The sequence below is a fragment of the Pantherophis guttatus genome, chromosome 2 (genome assembly GCF_059756535.1).
Source record: "Pantherophis guttatus breed Tessera chromosome 2, ASM5975653v1, whole genome shotgun sequence".
Taxonomy (NCBI): Eukaryota; Metazoa; Chordata; class Lepidosauria; order Squamata; family Colubridae; genus Pantherophis; species Pantherophis guttatus.
The window spans coordinates 128,548,082-128,570,012 of record NC_142064.1 but is presented as its reverse complement, the minus strand read 5'-3'; the positions used below and the strand labels follow the sequence as shown (position 1 = coordinate 128,570,012).

At 40.2% G+C, this 21,931-nt stretch overlaps 1 protein-coding gene across 9 annotated transcripts in view; it reads left to right on the top strand.

Annotated features, from left to right (window-relative positions):
* R3HDM2 (R3H domain containing 2) overlaps nt 1-21,931 on the top strand; it is a 207,110-nt gene that overhangs the window by 76,472 nt on the left and 108,707 nt on the right. The gene's annotated exons all lie outside the window — the stretch shown is intronic.

The window sequence follows — 21,931 nt, the reverse complement described above, 5'->3', positions numbered from 1 at the left end:
TCTTGTTTCTCTATAAGCTTCTGATATAGCCATAAAGTTCCCTGTGACCAGTGGTGGTATTCAGCCGGTTCTATCCGGTTCAGGCAAACCGGTAGCGGTAGCTGTGGGAGGCTCTGCCCGGGCATCATCACGTCCCGTTTTTTACCCTCTGCGCATGCGTGGAAGTCTCTGCGTGCGCGCTCACATTTGCAAACTGGTAGTGAAGGTAAGTGAATACCACCCTTGCCTGTGACCCGCTGCAGGATAGATGAGTGCCTGCTATATTTTCCATGCAATCTATTGGAATCCTTGCCCTGATTCAAACAATAAGGTAGCTTGCCGCAAAGCAAGGTGCCAGCCTCTAGGCCTCATATAGATGGCCACATAAATATATAGAAAGGTGAGTGATTGCCTACCTGCCCGCAAAAAAGTTAACCAAATTTGTCATTTTGTATTTAATCCTGCTCTTTTGCATTGAACAGCGTCAAGTCTGTTTCACGTTCACCTCAATTCTTGGTGACTTATTATTGGCAATGGTAACATGATTCTTCCTGAATATTTATTTAACTTTTAACTTAAATAAATAACTTTTATTTATTTTAACTTACAGTCTGGGGGTTCCTGTCCTGTCTTTTATCCAAGTACTAATCAAGTTTGATCCTCCTTAGCTTTTCAAAATCAACCAAGGTTGGGTAGTTGCTGCTATTTTGCCGGATACTACAACTAACCTTAAACAATAATTTATTTTCATTAAAGCTCTGTGCTGGGCTTTGCTTTTAATTATGCCTAATTTTTTTACAATTTTAAATAGAATTTATTTCAAGGCAATATAATGGTTTAAATTAGTTTTTAATTATATAATACCCTTTATATCTTCATATGTAAATTAGCTTCCTGTCCTTCTCTCTTCCTTCCCTTCCCTCATTTGACAATTTATTGCTTACATGAAAAAATCTTTGACTGCTTCAAAATTTGCCATTAAGTATAACTTTGAATGTGACAGAAGGAAAATGCATTATGTTCAAAAGGAGTAATTATATTAGTTGCCTTGAATTACATTCACTTAATCTTAATTAAATTTAGACCTGAGTCAAGTTTGAAGAATGCAGCTGCCTATTGTGCTATGCCAAGCAAAGGCAGCCTTGGCCTCCTACACTAGTAGCTTGTGCATCTTTGATCTACTGGGTCAACTTTCTAAACCAAAAGCCCCATCAGAGCAAAGAGAGCCCTTTTCCTTTTGGAAAGTTCCCCGTGTCTGAAAGGTGACCTTATATATGAAAATTAAAGTCTTTTCTTCACTGGGGACATTCTGTTTAATGAGATGCAATTTAAACATTGGCCTGGGACAATGTTTTTTTCTCTAATGACAGTCCATTCCCCTCAGAATTCAGAAGGCTTCAGAATTCCTTCCTCCCTTTCACAGAAATATTTTTTCTATATCTTGAAGAAGTTTGGAGTGGGAAAATAGTATAGCGGACTTGAAACTGGTCTATTGGCACCTGTTCATCTCGGTTGTATTGCCTTTTTTTTTTTTTTTTTTAAATTACTAACTGTAGTTCTTCATTTCAGAGTGCTGGTATTTATCCTGAGTATATTGGGTTTCATAATAATCTGCCCATAATTAGTTTCTTTGCTGAATTTGGATTTGTGGGCAGCACATCAGCTTATAGGTCATTGGTGTTAGTTGCGTTGCTCCTTAATCCTGAACAGTTTATTCTCATCTCATGAGTTCAGAGAAAGCATAAGATCTTGCTAGACGCATGATTTCACATTTTATTAAACCCATATTGCACCTTTGGATCAGCGAGGCATGAGTAAAGTGGTCAGCTTTAGGTGATTTTCCATCACCTTCCAACAAAAGAGATGGAAAATCTTCTAGCTCAGTAGGCATTTAGGCATTTAATTTGGCTACTGTTGCCTACATTTAGTCGGATTCGATTGTCTTCTGAAAAAGAGGAATTTTTGCTGTAATGCTGGTCACAACCAGTGGTTAGAGAGTGCAAATTTCCTTTCAGAAACAGATTTCCAAGGCCACGTAGCTGCAAAGAGATCAAACTTAAGACCTAATTAGTCAAAATTCAGCTTTTGATCCAAAAGTATTGGTCTGAAACATAAAAAGAGAGCACGTTGAAACAAGTACAAGTTTATCATATATGAGCTTTATGGAACAATTCTTCATGGTTAAGAATGAGTCATACGAATTCTCTCTCTCTCTCTCTCTCTCTCTCTTGCATACTCTGGTATGTATGATTGTATCTAATAAAGAATCCCCTGTGCTGCATTTCTAGAATTTCCTTTTGGGAATGCTCAGTTTTTGACTTTTGCTGCACACCAAAGTCTCTTCTTCAAAGAGATGATGGCTTGTATATATCTGGGAGAATACCTTCCTGAACGGGAGAACACCTTCCTGAAAATTTACCAATAGTGGGCTAGATTATATCATGGCTTGTGGTACTTCGGATTGTTCCTGGGCCAGTGCCAGTCAGAGGACTGATGAAAATAGGCTGTCCCCTCTTCTGGCTGGAAGAATGTCCTGAACAGGTGCTTGACTTCTAACACACTGGATCGATTTTTATTATTGTTCAACAGAAAGCTTACCAGGCTTGCATGCAATTGGTGGGAGTGGAAGAAAAATGAAATAGGGAAGTCAAAGAACTGGTTTGCCCTATTGTAAGTTGAATGTCACAAATGACAGCATTTTGCATTTCAAATTAAGAATTTGTGTTAAAATTATGTTCTGAACAGAAAAGCCCATAACACGTTCTCCTTTCTGCTTTTTTAGTTTGGCATTATGCACCTGATTCATCCTCTACTGGATATCCCAAATCTAGGGCAGAATTTGTTGCTTGTTAGCTCCTAAACTGGCAAAGTGTTGTTGTTATTTTTTTTTTTTTGCCTATGACCTAATTTCTGAAGCCTTGTTTTAAATATTTGCCAATGCTGGCAGCACGTCTTCCTTAGAAATTTGAACCCAAATTTCATTCCCAACCAGCTCTATAAATGTGGATGTTATGTTTCATTAATTCATAATAAGAACCACAGAAGTAGCAAGCAATGTGGTTGGCATGTGACTTGCATGTAGGACTAGCTATGGCACAGAATAAGATGGGATGGGATTGGATTTGGGCAGATCTTGAACCAGGTGCTTGTCTAAGGCTGCTTGAATATGATAGTCTCAGCTATAAAATTGGCTTGGCAGTTGGTTTTCTGAATGAAATGTGTGTCATCTACATTCTGTTAACCTGGGTTGAATAATCATGGTTGATATTAGATGTTGTCTAGGTAATCATCTACAAAGCTTAAATTGTCTGGTAGCTGGATTGTTGTCCCATCTGTTGAAATTATTTCACTGTGTATATATCTAGTTAAAGTCATCCCTGAAGCAGAATTTGGTAAACCTAATGGTGGTTTTGAATACTATGACTAGGCTTAATGTCTGTGGAGATTCTCAGTCATCCAGTCATGGTTGTCCCAAAGGTGCATTTTCAATAGGCAACTGGACTTTCTTGGTTTTCTTTGAAGATGTTTCGTTTCTCATCCAAGATGCCTCTTCAGCTTTGACTTTATGGTGGGGAATGGAAGGATTTATATTCCTTGCAGACAGCTGTTCATTTGCATTCTTTTAGAGAGTTATTCAGGCCACTTGGAGTCACCTGAGTTGGGACAATGATGACCTGGATGACTGAAAATCTCCATAGACATTTAGCTGTGTACTTTGGGATGAACACCTTTCAAATAATGCAGGAGTATGAATGGATTTCCAGAAAAATGGCAGACTACAGGAACCATTTGTGCTTCAGTTTGAGATGCAGACAACATGGATTCCTCCCCAACAGCCTGCGCCTGTGTTCAACAGTGAAGGCACACAGGGCAAAAAAACATCCTGCAGAAAGCACAGCTCCACAACACAGTCCTCTCAGCATTTCCAAGAAGGCTCCACACCCATTTGTATTACTCAGGTGACCCTAAGAACACAGACAAATCTCCAAGTGGCCTCAAGAACTCTCTAAAAGAATGCAAATGATCAACTTGTCTGCAAGGAATATAAACCCTTCTTGGATGAGAAGTGAAAAGTCTCCAAAGAAAAACAAGAAAGTCCAGTTTCCTCTTGAAAAAGCACCTTTATGACTAGGCTTGCATGGAAGGCATTTTTTTCCAGATTTAGTTAGATATGAAACTACTAGGTTTAACAGAATAACAGAATTGGAAGGGAACTTGGTGGTCTTCTAGTTCAACTCCCTGCTCAAGCAGGAAATCCTATACCATTTCAGACAAATGACCGTCCTGTTTCTTCTTGAAAACCTCCACTGATGGAGCACCCACAGCTTCTGAAGGCAAGCAGTTCAACTGGTTTATTGTTCTGTCAGGAAATTTCTGCTTAGTTCTAGGTTGCTTCTCTCCTTGATTAGTTTCCATCCATTGCTTCTTGTCCTGCCCTTAGGTGCTTTGGAGAATAGATTGACCCATGTGGCGAAGAGGGGGTTGAGGGGTTTTTTATGTAAATTGTTAGCGAAATTTTTAAGGGGTTCCAGGAGGGGGGGGAGGGTTGGATTAGAACTAGGGCTGTGGGTGTGGGGGATAACCCATCGAGGAGGGGGCCTGGTCCGGCTGAGGGGCGCGGCATGGGGGGTGTGGGACTCGGGGTCAAGGAGGGGGTTAGAGCTTGTTCTGATGATGGATTTTCCATCAGTACTGTGGGTGGGAGGGGCAGATATGGCGGGAGCAGGGGACCATATCATGTTGTAGGAGCGCGCGCTCGCTGTTTTCGAGCGGTGGCGCGCTCCGGCCCCCAATGCTCTGCCTGTTCCCCGGGTTGCACAGATCTTCAGGACCTGGGCCTTCGGCTGATGTTATGCAACACCAGGTCCATGATAAATAAAGCCCCCCTCATTTGTGATCTTGTTCAGGAGGGGGGAGCGGACCTGATGGGTATTACGGAGACCTTGTTGGGCCAGGAAGGGGGGTCCCCCTTGTCGAATTGTGCCCACCCGGTTTTCGCACATTTCATCAGCCAAGGTCACAGTGGAGGGGCAGGGGGGTGGCGGTTGTTATCAAAGAAGATCTTAGGCCGAGGGAGGCCACAGACTGCCGGATGTGAGTCCCTCCTTGTGAAGTGGGGTCATGGGGTACAGATGGGCTTGCTGATCATGTACCTGGCTCCCTGCCATGTGGCAGCAGCCCTGCCCGAGCTGCTCAACGTTATAGCCACAGTGGTGGTTGATACCCCCAGGCTCTTGGTCATGGGGGATTTTAACCTGCCATCCGTTGATGAGACGTCTGAGGCGGCTCAGGAGTTCATGGCTTCCATGACAGCTATGGACCTGACCCAGTTAGTTCATGGCCCTACTCACACGGGGGGAAACACGCTGGACCTGATTTTTGTCTCTGGTCAGTGGATGAGTGATCTTGAGATAGGGGATATAATGATTGAGCCCTTGTCATGGTTGGATCACTCCCTCCTTCGCTTTGACCTTCAAACCGCCATACCCCGCTGCAGGGAGGCGGAACCGATGAGATGGTTTTGCCCCAGGCGCCTGATGGAACCTGATAGGTTCCAGACGGAGCTTGGGCCATTCCCTGAGGCTCTGGCTCATGTCTCAACTGAAGACCTAGTGGCCGCCTGGGATAGGGCAGCCGCTGGAGCTTTGGATCGGGTCGTGCCTTTGCGGCCTCTGACCCGGCGCCAGTCTCACCTGGCTCCTTGGTTTACCGAGGAGCTGAGGGAGATGAAGCGCCGAAAAAGATGCCTGGAGAGCAGTTGGAGGGCCAGCCTTTCTGAATCCGACCGAACACTGGTAAGGTCTCATATTAAGACTTACCTAGTGGCAATAAAAGTGGCAAAATGTAACTATTTTGCCACTCTTATTGCGTCATCAGATAATCGCCCGGCCGCCCTGTTTAGGGTGACCCGCTCCCTGCTCCACCAGGGAGCGTGGGAGGACCTCTTGGAGGGTAGAGCCGAGGACTTCGTGCAGTATCTGTATGACAAAATCGCTCAGATTTGGGAAGACTTGGACTCTGACTGGGTAGTCTCAGGAGGGATGATGGGGGCAGGTCTTGAGAATGTTATCTGGGAAGAGTGTGACCCTGTGACTCCTGAAGACGTGGGCAGGATTCTGGGTAGACTGAGTGCAGCCACATGTTTATTGGACCCATGTCCCTCCTGGTTGGTGCTGGCTTCTCAGGAGGTGACACGAGGCTGGCTCCAGGGGATTATAAATGCTTCATTGAGTGAGGGTGACTTTCCTGCCTCCTTGAAAGAGGCGGTGGTGAGGCCTCTCCTCAAGAAGCCTTCCCTGGACCTGGCAGTGTTAGCTAACTATCGTTCAGTCTCCAACCTTCGCTTTGTGGCGAAGGTTGTTGAGAGTGTGGTGGTGCGACAGCTTCCCCAGTACCTGGATGAAACGGCTTATCTGGATCCATTCCAGTCGGGCTTCAGGCCTGGGTACAGCAAGGAAACAGCATTGGTCGCATTGGTTGATGATCTCTAGAGGGCTCGGGACAGGGGTTGTTCCTTTGTCCTGGTCCTATTAGATCTCTCAGTGGCTTTTGATACCATCGACCATGGTATGATGCTGCACCGGCTGGAAGAGTTGGGGGTGGGGGGCACCGTGCTGCGGTGGTTCTCCTCCTTTCTCTCTGACCGGTCGCAGTCTGTGTTGGCAGGGGGGCAGTGGTCGACCCCGAGGTGCCTTATATGTGGGGTGCCACAGGGGTCGGTCCTTTCGCCCCTTCTGTTCAACATTTATGTGAAGCCACTGGGCGAGATCATCCGTGGTTTCGGGGTGAAGTACCATCAGTACGCTGATGATACGCAGCTATACATCTCCACCCTGGACCACCCCAATGATGCCCTTGAAGTGATGTCCCGGTGCCTGGAGGCCGTACGGATCTGGATGGGGAGAAACAGACTCAGGCTCAACCCATCCAAGACTGAGTGGCTGTGGTTTCCGGTGTCCCAATATAGTCAGTTGGTGCCATCACTGACTATTGGGGGCGAGTCATTGGCCCTCACGGAGAGGGCTCACAACTTGGGCGTCCTCCTGGATTCACGGCTGTCTTTAGAAGAGCACTTGATGGCTGTGGCCGGGAGGACTTTCTATCAGATCTGCCTGATATGCCAGTTGCGTCCCTTTCTGGATCGGGACTCCTTACGCACGGTCACTTATGCCCTCATCACTTCCTGCCTGGACTACTGTAATGCTCTCTACATGGGGCTCCCTTGAGCACCCGGAGGCTCCAGCTGGTTCAGAGTGCGGCCGCGCAGGTGATTATGGGAGTGACGTGGCGTTCCCATGTGACACCTCTCCTGCGCGAGCTGCACTGGCTCCCGGTGGTCTTCCGGGTGCGCTTCAAGGTTTTGGTTACCACCTTTAGAGTGCTCCATGGCTTAGGACCAGGGTACTTACGGGACCACCTTTTGCCACCAGTAGCCTCTCACCGGCCAGTACGCTCACATAGAGAGGGGCTCCTCAGGGTGCCGTCGGCCAAACAGTGTCGACTGGCAGCCCCCAGGGGGAGAGCCGCCTCTGTGGGGGCACCTGCTATCTGGAATGAGCTCCCCCCAGAGATATGGAGGATCCCGGATTTACGCACCTTCCGCCATGCCCTCAAGACCTATTTATTTGAACAGGCTGGCCTGGCCTAACTTCCCTTTTAATTGTAATTTTTAAAATTGGTTTTAAAACATTAGGGGTGTTTTAAATTGTTTTGGGCCAAATTATTTAATGGATTTTTATATTGTCTTTTAAATTTTGTAGTTTGTGTGTTTTATCTTCCTGGCTGTTCACCGCCCTGAGTCCTTCGGGAGTAGGGCGGTATATAAATCTAATAAAATGAAAATGAAATGAAATGACCCCCCTCTTCTTTGTGGCAGCCCCTGAGATATTGGAAGATTGCTATCATGTCACCCCCATTCCTTCTTTTCGTTAAAACTAGAGGTACCCAATTCCTGCAACCGTTCTTCATATGTTTTAGCCTCCTGTCCTCCAATCATCTTTGTTGCTCTTCTCTACCTTCTTTCTAGAATTGCAACATCTTTTTTATATTGTTTGCTTCTTATTTGCTCTTGAAGCTACCTGTTCAAATCTTATTTATTCTTACAATAAGCCTAAAAGATCATTACAAAGATCATTACAAAGATCATTACAACTTTATTACAATGGATTAACTTTAAGAAGTCATTGTAGTTGCAAAGTTGTAATGATTTTGTCAGCGAAGTCACTCAGGGCCAAGCAACTGATTTAAGGATCATCATATGTTTAATGTTAAAAGCCTAATAAGAAAGATCACACCAATAAAGCAGACACGTATATTTAGAACTCAAAACAGTGGTGGGCGAGGCTTGTTTTATAATCTGCCATTTACAAAATCAAGCACTTTTTTTCACAAGGAAAGAAATAGTTTTTGTTTGAATTTCTGCTTCTGAATCATGAGCCAGATGGAAATCCATGGTGTTTATAATTCAGAATTAAGATTTAGCAGAATAGCTTTGAAATGCTCTGATCTTTTAAAGGAAGCTACATATATCTTTTGGAGATACAGTTTAGAAATTGGCAAGCACCGTCAGCTAATGGGCCACCAGAATTGAGTGTTTCTTATAAACCAGGGTGGATAAAAATCAATGATTTAAAAAAATAAATAAATCAGGTTTTTTTAAATTTAAATTGGATTTTTTTATTTAAATTGGATTTTTTTAAATAAAATGCTTTTTGAGGAAAATATATTACCATCCAAAGGTTATTCCATCACGAAATAAAGATTAGTTTTTTAATTATGTAGAATAAGGCTGTATATGTTTAATATTTTTGGTAAATAAATTCCATTAATCCATTCACAATGTCATGTTCTTCCAGAGGTTTTTGTAAGATTATTGGGCAGTTTCTCTGCCTACAAGATATTATCACAGATGCTTGGTTTACTTTTGCAGTTCTCAAAACTGAATTTGACTCAGCAGAGATCACATGCCTCTTCTTCACAGCAAAAATATTATAACATGAACAGAGTTGAGAAAAAGACCTTAATCCTATTGTTCTACAAGCCTATGAATACAGAATCAACCCCTTCAGTGCTAAGTTTCAAGAAGTTCAGTGAATAGAATAGAAACAATATTTTTCTGATTGTTTGGAGTGGAATAGATCTGCACAAGAAGAAAGTGAAACTAAGTGTGAGGAGGAAGGGGCAAGCAGACAAGCAGACAAGCAGTACAAAATGAAAGTGAAACTTTCTGAGCACAATACTGCACAGCCACAGACAGACAAGTCTTTGGATCTTTTTGTGTGTATGACCTGAGGTTTATCACATTCTTTCCCTGGAGGAAAAAACCTATAATGGCAGCATGCCATAAAAGAGACCCAGTTTGGCAATATTTTAATGAAGTTCCTTTACCTATCGGTAAGGCAGGCATGCGTGCAAACTGCAAACATTGCAACAAAGAAATGCAAGGCCTGGTGGCCCGAATGAGGCAACATCATGAGAAGTGCTATGATGAAGATGACCAAAGAAACACATTTGAACAGGCAGGATCTTCAGGTTGGTAAACATTTTATTGAATCATATTTCTAAAGACTGCCTTGAACTGTCAAGTTTGAGCAAAATTATATTTCTTATTATTACCGCATGTTACTGTCATTTGGTACAGTTATGAAGAAAAGCAAATATTCCTTTTGGGGCAGTGCTGTGTAAAATAAGCAGAAATTGTATAAACAATAAAATAACAGCATTGACTTTTTTGTTTAGGGGAATTCATGGATTCTGGAAACTATCCACCTTCAAGATCACCATCCTCCTGTTCTACAGTTTCAGAGTTATCCATCCAGGATAGTGCTTCATTAGCATCATCATCATCAGACACCCACAGCCACATATCACTATCCCCTAAAAGAAAGAAAAAACCCTTCCCTCTTGGAACCAGCATAGATAAGTTTGTGATAAAAACTAGCATATTAGAAAAAGAGTTAATTGATGAAAAAATTGCTCAGTTTGTTTATGCAACGAACTCTTCTTTCCGTCTGACTGAGAACCCACATTTCATTAATATGGTTCAGTCACTGAGACCAGGATACAGTCCACCCAGCAGAGCAGATGTTGCAGGGAAACTGCTGGATAAAGTGTATGACAGAGAAATGGAGCAATGTGCAACAGTTCTGGAGGGTAGAATTGTTAACCTAAGTATTGATGGGTGGAGTAATGTCCACAATGATCCTATTGTATGTGCTTGTATAACAACAGAAGAAGGGAAAGTCTTCCTTGCACAAACAATTGATACGTCAGGAAATGCACACACAGCAGAATACTTACAAGAAGTGGCAGTAAAAGCTATAATAACATGTGAACAAAAATTCAAATGTCTAGTACGCAGTTTGGTCACAGACAATGCTGCAAATGTATCCAAGATGAGAAGAAATTTAGAAGAGCAGGAAGGGAATACAAAGCTAATAACATGGTTGCAGTGCTCATTTGCTGCACCTCTTAGCCAAAGATTTAAATGTTCCAGAAATAAAGACTAATGTTGTTGAAATTGCTAAATACTTCTGTAACACTCATTTTGCTGCATCAGCTCTGAAAAGGATGGGTGGAACCAAGCTAACACTCCCACAAGATGTTAGATGGACTGTTTTGAGCAGTATATCAAGAACTGGCCTTTTCTGATGACAGTTTGTGAAGAAAATCGAGATAAAATAGATGGCCAAAATCCTCAACATTGGGCTTAAGAGAAATATGAACATATGCTGAGCATCCTGAAACCCATCTCTGAAGCTTTAAACAAAATACAGAAAAATAGCTATTTTATTGCTGATGCTGTTGAAATTTGGAAGGAACTGAATGAACACTTAAAAACAGAACTACACATGGACAGAATTAAATTACAAGCATTAAAAAAACGAATGGGACAAGTATGGGACAAGCTCATTTTTTGGCAAATATTGTCAATATCCAGTATCAGGGTCAAAACTTAAGTGCTGAGGAAGAGGAGTTAGCTATGACATGGGTATCCAGCAATCATCCATCTGTAATGCCCACTATAATAAACTTCAAAGCTAAGGGGGAACCATTTAAGAAATGTATGTTTGCTGAAGATATTTTAAAGAAAGTCACACCAGTGAACTGGTGGAAGTCACTTAAGCACTTGGATTTAGAGACTGTTCAAGTAATGATTTCACTTTAACAGCAGTAACTTCTTCTGCAGGCATTGAAAGAATATTCTCTTCCTTTGGACTCATTCATTCTAAATTGAGAAATCGTTTGGGACCCGATAAAGCAGGAAAGCTTGTTTTTCTTTTCCAGATTATGAACAAAGAAGAAGATGAAGATGACGAGTGAGCTACAGAGGACAGTATTTAAGTTTTTCATGTGTAGGCTGGGCTGACAGTCTAAGTTTCTTAAAATATATATATTTTGTTTAGCCAAATTAGTTAACAAACATGGATGTTTGTTTAAGCAAATAACATATGCTGTAATGTTATTGTTTCAGTTGAATAAATCTATTTAAATTGTTATTATTAAGGTAATGATTATTTTTCTCCTTCCTAAGTACAACAGAAAAGTTGTCCAAATATGAATGATTAACCTATTAAACTGGGGATAAAAAAACTAATATGAAAAGTTGTTATTCTAAAAATCTTCATCTACTTGCATATTAAAGTTATACCAGCAAGAATTAGTCTTTATGTAGAAAACTATGATTTAAATCAAGTCTTACTGATTAGTGATTTAAATCGTGATTTAAATTGTGATTTAAATCAGTTTGATTTAAATCAAATCCACTCTGTTATAAACTCTTTTAGAAATTCAAAAAATGATGACGTATCAGTAAAATTGTCTTTTATGTATTCTCCCCATATATGTTCCTGCTGTTTGTTAATCAGGCACACCTTTTCACCAATTAACTAAAAAATTTAAAAAGAAACCCCCGACACAGATTGCAATTTTGGATTGAAATGTGTAAATTGAGACCATTACACTAAAGGAAAAATAAGATTCAACTTAAAAGATTGATGGTTATTTTCAAGTTTGCCCACGTTTTCCAGCATCTACTGAATTCTCTTTTTCTGTTCTGTTCTCCTTTTCTATTTGACTCTCTTTGAGGCCAGAGGAGAGATGAAACTTCTGTGCTGTTCTGTACTAGCTGCTAGGCCAAACTAAGAGGGCGGCTTGTGCTAACAAGGAAGGATGGTATGAAAAATGTTTTTGCTTTCTTTAGATTAGTAAGAAAAATGGTTCTTGTTTAAATGAGTAAGCAAGGGAGAATAGCAAATTGCAGGCTTAAACACAGGGAGAGAAGATCCCTCCTTTGACAGTGCAAGGTCTTCTCCAACCCTTTTGGTGCCTTTTATTCCTCTTGTAAATAGAACGATGGTTTCCTTGCAGGTTGAAAAAAGGGAAGATTTGGCTTTCTAATCTTTTTCATTTATAATTATCCCACCTACCCCCCCTTTAAAAAAAACAGGTTGGAGGGAGGAAGCAGCAGCTCTGCATAATAATGAATATTGTTGTACGTAATAATCAGTATAACATAGTTCCTCCATAGGAAATAATTTACTATAGCTGTTGCCTGTAGAGATGTAATGATGGATGAGGTGGTACAGGAGACAATTGGAAAAAAAAAAGCAGTGGTCCGTTCTGTGGATTCTTGTCACACCAATGTCACAGAGTTGATGTTTCTTACAAAGGGGGAAAAATGGAGTTCTCTACATTATGAACATATGAAGTTTAATTGGCTCTTGAGTTGCCCAGCTCAGTCATAGATGGCTGGGTTCAGACAACATGCTAGTTTATAAACCGTACCACATAAACCCAGCATGAACAGATCCCAGGGCTAGGACAGTTTGTGACCCCGTATGGTCTATTTTAGCAGTGCTTCATCAGAGCATAAGAGCAGAGATCTTGGCATACTGTACTTTTAGAGACTCCTTAGTTGAAAATGACAGGGACCAAATCCAAGACTTTTTATACACAAAGTAATTATCATTGAGCTCGAGCCTCTCTTAACAGAATAACAGAGTTGAAAGGGACCTTAGAGGTCTTCTAATCCAACCCCCTGCTCAGTCAGAAAAACCTAGAAGAAAACCTTCTAGTCCAACCCCTATACCATTTCAGACAAATGGTTGTCCAATCTCTTCTTAAAAACTTCCAGTGTTGAAGAGTAAATTTGAAAAAAAGAAGATGGTATTCTTGATAGGCTTAAGATTACTAACCAGGCTGGATCTTGTTCTTGTTTATTGCGCTCAGCTCTGACACTCATATCAGAGTTTGTACCAGTATTTGTTGATTAGCCATAGTAGCTAAATTGACATATAATGTTAAGCTACAAATCATGCCTTATAAATAAACACAATGGCTAAATCATACAACACAGCAAGTTAAAATGTCATAAAGCACATTATAAGATAGCACAATGTGAGAAATTAGTCGAACTGTGCTAAGATCAAGATTAAAACGTTGGCTTTGCTGGGCCAGGTCAACTGTCCTTAGATTATGCCTTCTTTTCTCTGTGCTTCTTGCAGTTTTGTCACTTTAGGCCAAAGGGCTTCTGGCTTCTTACTGTGATTCTGTCTCTCCCCCGCCCCTCAGTTTGGAAGAAATAGAAGATTAAGCTGATTTAGGAGTTCTTACTTTTCTTACCATGAGTCTGAAAATATGAGAGAATATAATAAGGTTATTTTTTTCTCCCACTTCATTTCTTAAACACTCTCCCCACCCTGATATATACCTAAAACCCCAAATATTACCAAGACTGAAACAAGACAAAAAAAACTGGTCCTCTCACTTGCTACAATCAGAAGCAGGATTTAATTTAAATGGCTGGAGAAAAAATGGAACAAAGGAGGCATGGGCTCAAGTGTCAGAATATAACTGGCATTGGGGAAATTCTAGGATCCCCCCCCCCAAATCCTCTTCATTTATAATGGGGTGTAAGAAAAGCAACCTCTGCCTGAGATTTTGAAGAAAAGTTGTGCGTCAGAATCAAAAGACAGCAACAGTAGTCTGAGGTGGAATAACAAATCCTCATATCTTGTTGCTGCTTTGGAATTTTTGTGGGGAAAAATATGACTTTTACCTAACAACAAGCAGCCTCTGTAGAATGAGAGAAGGCATTAATAGGGAAAATAGATGTGTGTACACAGTAAATCTACACACGCGCGCGCGCGCGCGCGCGCACACACACACTGTGTCGGGTGTGCTTGACAAGCTTTTGGCACCAAACAAACCCGCATGCCTTTCCCTTTCCTGATGACACAGACCTCTTCGTTATAAATCTAAAGCACGAATGACCCAATTTCCATTGCATGCACCTGCTGGGCCTAAATTAATTGTTTCATATGACAGGTACGGCCCAGCCAGGTGGTATATGAGGAACAGTCTACTCTCTCATTGTCATTTGGGTAATGACTTCCGCTTCTTCGCCCTGGAGTTATTGCTGGGGATAAATTTGACCATTAAAAGAAGTCCTTAAATGCACAGGCCCTCTTTAAACAAAGACCGAAAATAAACATTGCAAGTGCTGCAGATTAGGATTGTAAAATTTCTCTTGGCCTATATTAAACTGCTCAGGCAATTTAGAGAGAGAGAGAGGGAGAACAAAGGGTGTCTGGGAGTGCAGTGCTAAAATCTTAAGGGGAGGGCAGCACCTCATGAAAGAAGAGATGCATATGCTCTGCCATGATGCCAAACAAGTGAGGCAGTCAACATTATTGCTGTGTTCTGAATAACCATCTACGTATGAAGGTTTGAAACAATTCCTGGACTTTTTTCTTTCCTTCTCAAAGCACATTGTGTTACCCTTTTGATACGGCCAAAGATAGATGCATTTTCATCTGATATTATGACTCAGTGTGTAGGACAGGTTGGTAAATAGACATTTTCCTGGTGCCCTGTGATGAGTAAGAGTAACAAACCTCTGGGCAAACAGGAAAGGAAATTTATTTGAAAGTAGCATTTTTTTTTTCCCTTTGAGGGTTCTAAATAGCATATATGTTATGCAGGCTCATAATTTTTGTGTGGTAATGGGAGATCACTTTTGTAACCCAATGTAGTCATCAGCAGTTAAACTCAGTTTCAAGAGTCAGGAGTATCTTTACTTAGCATATGTATTGTAAAGGGAGTGTAAAAGGCAAGATTCAGATTTTTTTTTCTTTCTTTTACTGATCTTTCACATTGGTCTCAGAGCCTTCTTGCTCTTGCTTGATGTGTCTTTACTCTTGTCTCAGTTTTCAACTGGATGTAGGGGCTTGTCTACTTTCTGTTCTGAGGTTGCCTCTTCTGCAGGTATAAAAGTATCCTAAATGGTCTAGACAGGAATAGGATGAAACCTGTGTTTGGCATTGCATCTTGATTTTCTTACAGTGGATTATTAGATTAATTAATTTGATCCTTTCAGCCAGTTGATACTGGCCTGCAATTCAGTTTGCTACAAAAGATTTTACAGGGCAGCTTCATTGCACTGCAAGATTATAATTTGTCATCTATTGGTTTATATTTCTGCAAATTTTTCAGAAAGCCATCCTTTCTTGAAACCTTCTTTAAACACTTGTGTAACTCACATGCCTAATGACATGTCACAGTAGCCTGATTAGATGCATATTTTTGAAAATTATGTAAAAATTACTATATATCTCTTAACTGTCCTTTTAGTATTTAGTGAGTAGGTAGATTCTAGCTTCAGGGATGTTCTGCCTTCAGTTCTATCATACATATAAGCAACCCCTTAAGTTTCATTAATTAGAAGAATTCACTAATTCTTAATTAGAATTAAGTGCAGTGTAGAGGCTTTAATTTAACTCCCCTAATGTATCTGATCAAAATTGTTGCAGTTTCAGAATAACCATATTAATCAGCTTAAAGCCTTTTCTGTGTCACAGCTACCATTCAGAATAGCTGGGGGAGTGAAAGAAGCTTTTCCTTTACCCCCTCTTCCCCAAGTGTTCTTGCTACAAAAATATAAAAGAAATTGTGATTGAAAATACATTGTTGACTTGGCCCTTTTTACCACTAGCCCCAGTTTCTAGCTTAGCTCCTCATGAGAGCCCTGTAGAAACCAATGCATGGCCGGTTCCTGAATATTACAAAGATTATGTTTTTAGAAAGTAAATAGGAAAAGAGTACATGTAAAATGGAAGGAATTTGGCCCTAGTAGGACAGACATTGTGTGGATCATGAGGGGAGCTTTCTGTTTATCTAAAATCTAAACTCAGAAAATTGTATAAAGATGAGAGCAGAAGTTATTTTTCTATAGCTGAGACAAAACAAAAACAACAATAAAGGTGTTCATTTGATGGAGATTATGCTGGCTTCTCTCTTGGGTTTTTTATGGAGAAACTGTCTTCAAATTTGAGTTCTCTTGATGTTCAGGGTCAAAGAATGAACAAAACTGAACTGGACCTCAGTTTTAGTCCTACCATAAGACCTTTAAATACTTATATCACATTTTGTGCCTGCAATGGAGACAAAAAAAATCTGGTGCCTAAATATTTCAAAGCTGGGGTCTAGAACCTGAGAATGCCACCATATTGTAGAATGTTCTTGGATGAATACCGCCATTTAAATAACATTTATGATTATTACTATGTAGCAGAATGCAATTCTTCCCGCCTATCTGTTATATTTTATAAAGGATTACATGGAATTTACAAAAGAAAGTGTGAATTGGTTCAGCTGGTGGCTCTTCTTGCTTTACTTGATCTGACAGCCATGGAGCTGTTTACACGCATTGCCCCTATACATTTATGTGCAGAGACCAGTTCCAAGGTAAACTTTGATGTTGAGATAGGCATTCATACATGGTCAGGTGGCTGACTAAAGTTTTTCTAATACTGCTTTTAAGTGAAACATTATTACACATTAATGTTGTGGGAGCCTTTGTTTTTGAGGAAACCCCTTTCATATTAGAAAAGAGCCAGAGAGTATGAAAAATGGGGCAGCTAAACTTTTGTTGCTTTTGTGGCTTCTTGGAAATGCTGACTTTTTGATTTGAAATCCCTAAGAAGCCTTGTACATCCTGAGTTTCAGGATGCCTAAGAGGTTATAGAATAATATGATCTATCTTTTTAAGGTGCTCACCTTAGTCTTGATTTAAAAGGGCAAAACATTCCCCCCCTTAATAAAGGGATAAACTGGTCATGTATGTGACCAAAAAAAAAATCTCTCCCTTGTGAAGATGTGGATGGCTGCATTTCAGTGGTGGGTTGCTACCGGTTCACCCCTGATCGGGTGAACCAGTAGCCGTGGCTGTGGGAGGCTCCGCCCACCCACCCGGACATCTCTGCGCATGTGTAGAAGTGTTGCGTGTGTGTGCGAGCGCGCACCCACAAGCAAACCGGTAGCAACCGAAATTGAAACCCACTACTTCTGCATTTGTTTGGCGTGTTGTTTGGCTGAATATTTTTCTAAATAATAATCAAACTAATCATAAAATAAATATGCTTATGCTAAAATATTATCCTGCATTAGTATATTAGTTCATAGTAATGCATTAAAATCACGTACAGTTTTCTTCCTGTAGCATTTAGAAATAGCTGTCAGCTGTGATTTTCCTCCCCCCCCCCTTTTCTGAGAGTAGGTACTTCAGTGCATACAATGCATTTGAGCATTTTTTTCCCTCTTAGATATCAATCATCAGGGAGAGCTATTCCATATCACAGAATGGGCCAACTTGCCACAACCAACTTGCTGTGGGACAATTTGCCATGGCCAACTCTCCACAGGACAATTTGATAAGTCAATTTAATTATTCAAAATTAAAAAAAAAATATTTTATTTTTTGTCATTCACATTTCATTCTATTCCTCCTTTTGCATCCTTTTTTTAATGATTCCACCATTTCTTTCATATTAGTGTAATTGTTGCCCCACAGCGAATTGTCCCGTGGTGAGTTGGCCAATGTGAGTCAGCCGTGGCAAATTGTCATAAACTCTCCATATCATGTTGTCAGTTCAGGAACTTCAGCAGATTGTGAAAATGCCAGATTCTTGGGCAAGTAAATATTATAGAAGCACCATAAATTTGTCTAGGTCAGACTAATTTTAGTTGTGTACTGGAGGGCATTTTAAGTTAAGGTTAATTGAGGTTTATCTCATCTACATTGGGTTTTTTAAAAAAATCTTGGCCACTTAAGATGCATGAACTTCAATTTCCACAATTCTGAGAGCTTGAGGTCCACACATTTTAAAATTATGAAGTTTGAGCAGGACTGTGGAGTTGGGAGATAAATGTTCCGACTCCGACTCCGACTCCTCAGTTTTTTGTACTTCCGACTCCGATTCCAGGTACCCAAAATTTCCTCCGACTCTGACTCCTCGACTCCGACTCCGACTCCGACTCCACAGCACTGAGTTTGAGAACACTGATCTAGATTTATATCAATTCATTCTTTGGAAAGCAACTAACTTTATATTGCAAAATAATGCTTACAAGGTTTTGTTTTGTTTTAAGGAAAGGTGGCCTACCATACCTGGACTTCTAATTGAGAAACCATAGATATTTTTAAGAAAGCCCAACACAGTTTCAAAAATGTTGCTATAGAGGAAAGGGTGTATGTAAATAGGAAGTTTCATGTGTTTTCCTGTAAAGGGTGTACAGATGTGCACACACAGAAAGGAATGCTGAAATACTGGGGATACGTAAAATTCTGAAATATAAAAGTGTTTCATTTCAATTAAGTTTGAAGTAATCTACCTTTCACAAAACATTGGCTTTTTAAGGTACATAATTAAGATTTTTGATGAATCATTGGGTTGAATATATATAATTGTCTTATTTTGCGCACAAGGAGAGTGATAGCAGGAAAAAACATATTTAGAATGATAAAATTACTGCCTCAGTAATTGTCATACAAAACTATTGTGCTCCATGCTCAGTTTGACTTTGTGACAGAGAGATTGGTTAAAATTAAACGTAAGTAAACTATAAAGGCCAATAAATCAAAGATTTGGAAGTTGATTTGATATTCTTATTTGTTAATGATATATTGAAAAGAAAAATAAGTGTTAAAGAACTTAATATGTTGTTAAATTATAAAATGAAACGGGAATCTATCAAATGGTGAAGAACTTTTTGTGCCTTGGGTGCTGCTAAAATATTGATTTATTTTGATAGACTCTGTTAGACTTGATTAAAAATCTTGGCTGGATTAAATGTGTCCACTCTTTTTACCTAGAAATTGATTTTTTAAATTGACTTGATTAATCCATATAACTTTATGAGGACAAGATTTAATCTCTTGTTAAAAACTTTGTATGTTTTTCCTTTATTTTAGTATATCCTCCTTCCCCCTTCCTTTCCACTATATATGGAGCACTGAAAAAACTTTTCAAACCCTGAAATAAGCAGTTGCTTTTTAAAAACAACCCTGAGGTTCCAAACCCAATATTTCAGATTTTATGCAGAATTGCTATTTATGTTTGGATAGTGGGTAATCTGGTGGCAAGAGATCGCTGAAATCTCTGAAGGATTTGATTTGACTAGATTGAGCCTTTCAGGGATTCCATGTTTTCAAATGTATAAGATTTTTCTTTTCTTTAACTGAGAGATTTTTTTCTTGGTTTTGATTCAGGCAGATCCATAGTGTATATTTCACAGCAATGAAACTGTAGTGTCATCAATTATATCCAATCAAAGACATTTTGAATATTTTTGACTGCAGAGGGTTTTTAATTATTTTCCTCTGCTAAAACAGAGCAGTATTCAGGCATTAACATCCCAATATTTATGCGGTATAGTGTCATATTATAACAGGCTCTCTCCCAAACAGAAGTAATACTTTGCACTCGGCATCTGAATCTTGGTACCATAGCTGAAAAAGAACCGTATCTCCATTCTCCAAAAGAGATAGACAGAGGAGGAGCTGAAAGCAGAAATCCATAGAGGATTTAAGTTTTCAGGCACATTCTTTTGAAACAAGGCAGATCATGAGACACCTGGATTTTTTTTTTTAACTGATTTTTTTTTATAAAGAGAGAACTAAAGGAAGGGCCTATTTTGTTTTTTTCATTAAAAAAAACGTTTGCAGTCTCAACAAGCTTTCCACTTGCTAATTTTTATTTCACTTATTTGTCTTTGAAATGTATATCGGTTTACACAGTCACTTAATATATTAAACCGAGAGTTAGAACATTCTTAGGGACCCCAAAATCACATTTGCAAAATAGCAGTCTCCTTCTTCCCTCTCTGCCCAACATTAGTAGCGATTACTTCTAAATTTCAGATACCTATCCCTAGTAGGCAAAACCTCAGCTATTTTAGCATTAAAAATCATATCAGTATGCTGTATTGTGAGCCAGTAAAAAGTCAGGTACAGATAGTTGATCACAATTGAGCCCAAACTTTCTGTTGTTAAGTGAGACATTTGTTAAGTGAGTTTGGCCCCATTTTATGTCCTTTCTTACCATTAAGTGATAAGTTAGTAAGTAAGTAATATGTTAGTAACTATGCAGCTGATAAGTGAATCCCTGCAGCTGATAAGTTAGTAAATAAGTAAGCAGTTGTTAAGTGAAACTGGCTTCCCCATTGACTTTGCTTGCCAGAAGGTAGCAAAAGGTGATCACATGACCTTGGGACACTGCAGCGGTCATAAATATGAGCCAGTTGCCAAGCAGCTGAGTTTTGATCACATGACCGTGGGGAAGCTGCAAAGGTTGTAAGTGTGAAAAACTGTCTATATATATTCTAAGTATAGGTAATCTTCGATTTAACAACTATTTGTTTAGCCACCATGCTAAGTTGCAGTGGCACTGAAAAAAAGTGACTTATAACCAGTGCTTGCACTTAATAATTGTTGCAGCATCCCTACAGTCATGTAATCAGAATTTGTAATAATAGAATTACAGAGTTGGAAGGGACCTTGGAGGTCTTCTAGTACAACTCCCTGCTTAGGCAGGAAACCCTATACCCGTGATGGCGAACCTAAGGCACGTGTGGCACAAGTGGCACGCATAGCCATATCGGGCACACGAGCTCAGCTCCGGCACACATGTGCATGCTGGCCAGCTGATTTTTGGGCCTTCAGGGCCCACCAGAAGTAGGGAAACAGGCTGTTTCCTGCCTCCGGAGGACCTCGAGGGGTAGTGGGGAAGGCCTGTTTTTCTCTCTCCTCAGCCTCCAGAGCCTTTCTAGGAGTCTGGGGAGGGTGAAAATGGACTCCCCTCCCTGTCCAATTAAAAATACTAGAATGTATGTGACCAATTTAGCTGCACTTAGGTCCTATTACAGCTAATTTCTTTTGGTCCAGCTCCTTTATATTTCTGTTCTATCTCTCCTGAATACATACCAATGCAGCTTTAATTTCTTTGGCTTACCATGTCTTATCTTTTGGTCTACTTCGCATGATGTTTCTTGGATGTTACAGGGAATAACGATATGGACATTGTATATATGCATAATGAAGATGGACTGTGTACTGAGAGAATGTTTGCAAGATGGTGAAATGTGTTCTAAAGTAGAAACTTGGCAATGAAGCCTTTATATTCATATACACCTGTCTTTTCCAACCTAGCCATCTTATAGATTGTAGACCATCTCAGGAACTCTCAACAGTGAACTGGCTGGCTGGGGAATTCTAGGAGTTGAAGTTCACACATGGAAGTTAACTAAGCTTGGGAAGAATAATGTAAACAAAATAAAAGATGATTCAAACGTACATACAAATCCTTATGGAATCAAAGCAACTCAAGGCAGGACTAAGAACTTTCTCTTTTTAAGGAAGCCCATTGCAGCTTCTATCGGCTTCCTCAGCCTTCCTTTGATCTGATTGTTCTTCTGTAATTGACGTTCTTAGGACAGAAAAGAGGGTGCTGTGTCTTTAAAGTGCTTATCCTGAGCCTTGCAGAGGCGATTCTGCATAAGTCTTTGAATGAGAGAGAGAGGGGGTGTGTGTGGAAGTTGCCATTGGCAGAGCTTTCTATGCCATCTCTTCCAGCAGCTGAGATTTGCTTCCTTCTGAATGGCTTGTCAGGAGTAA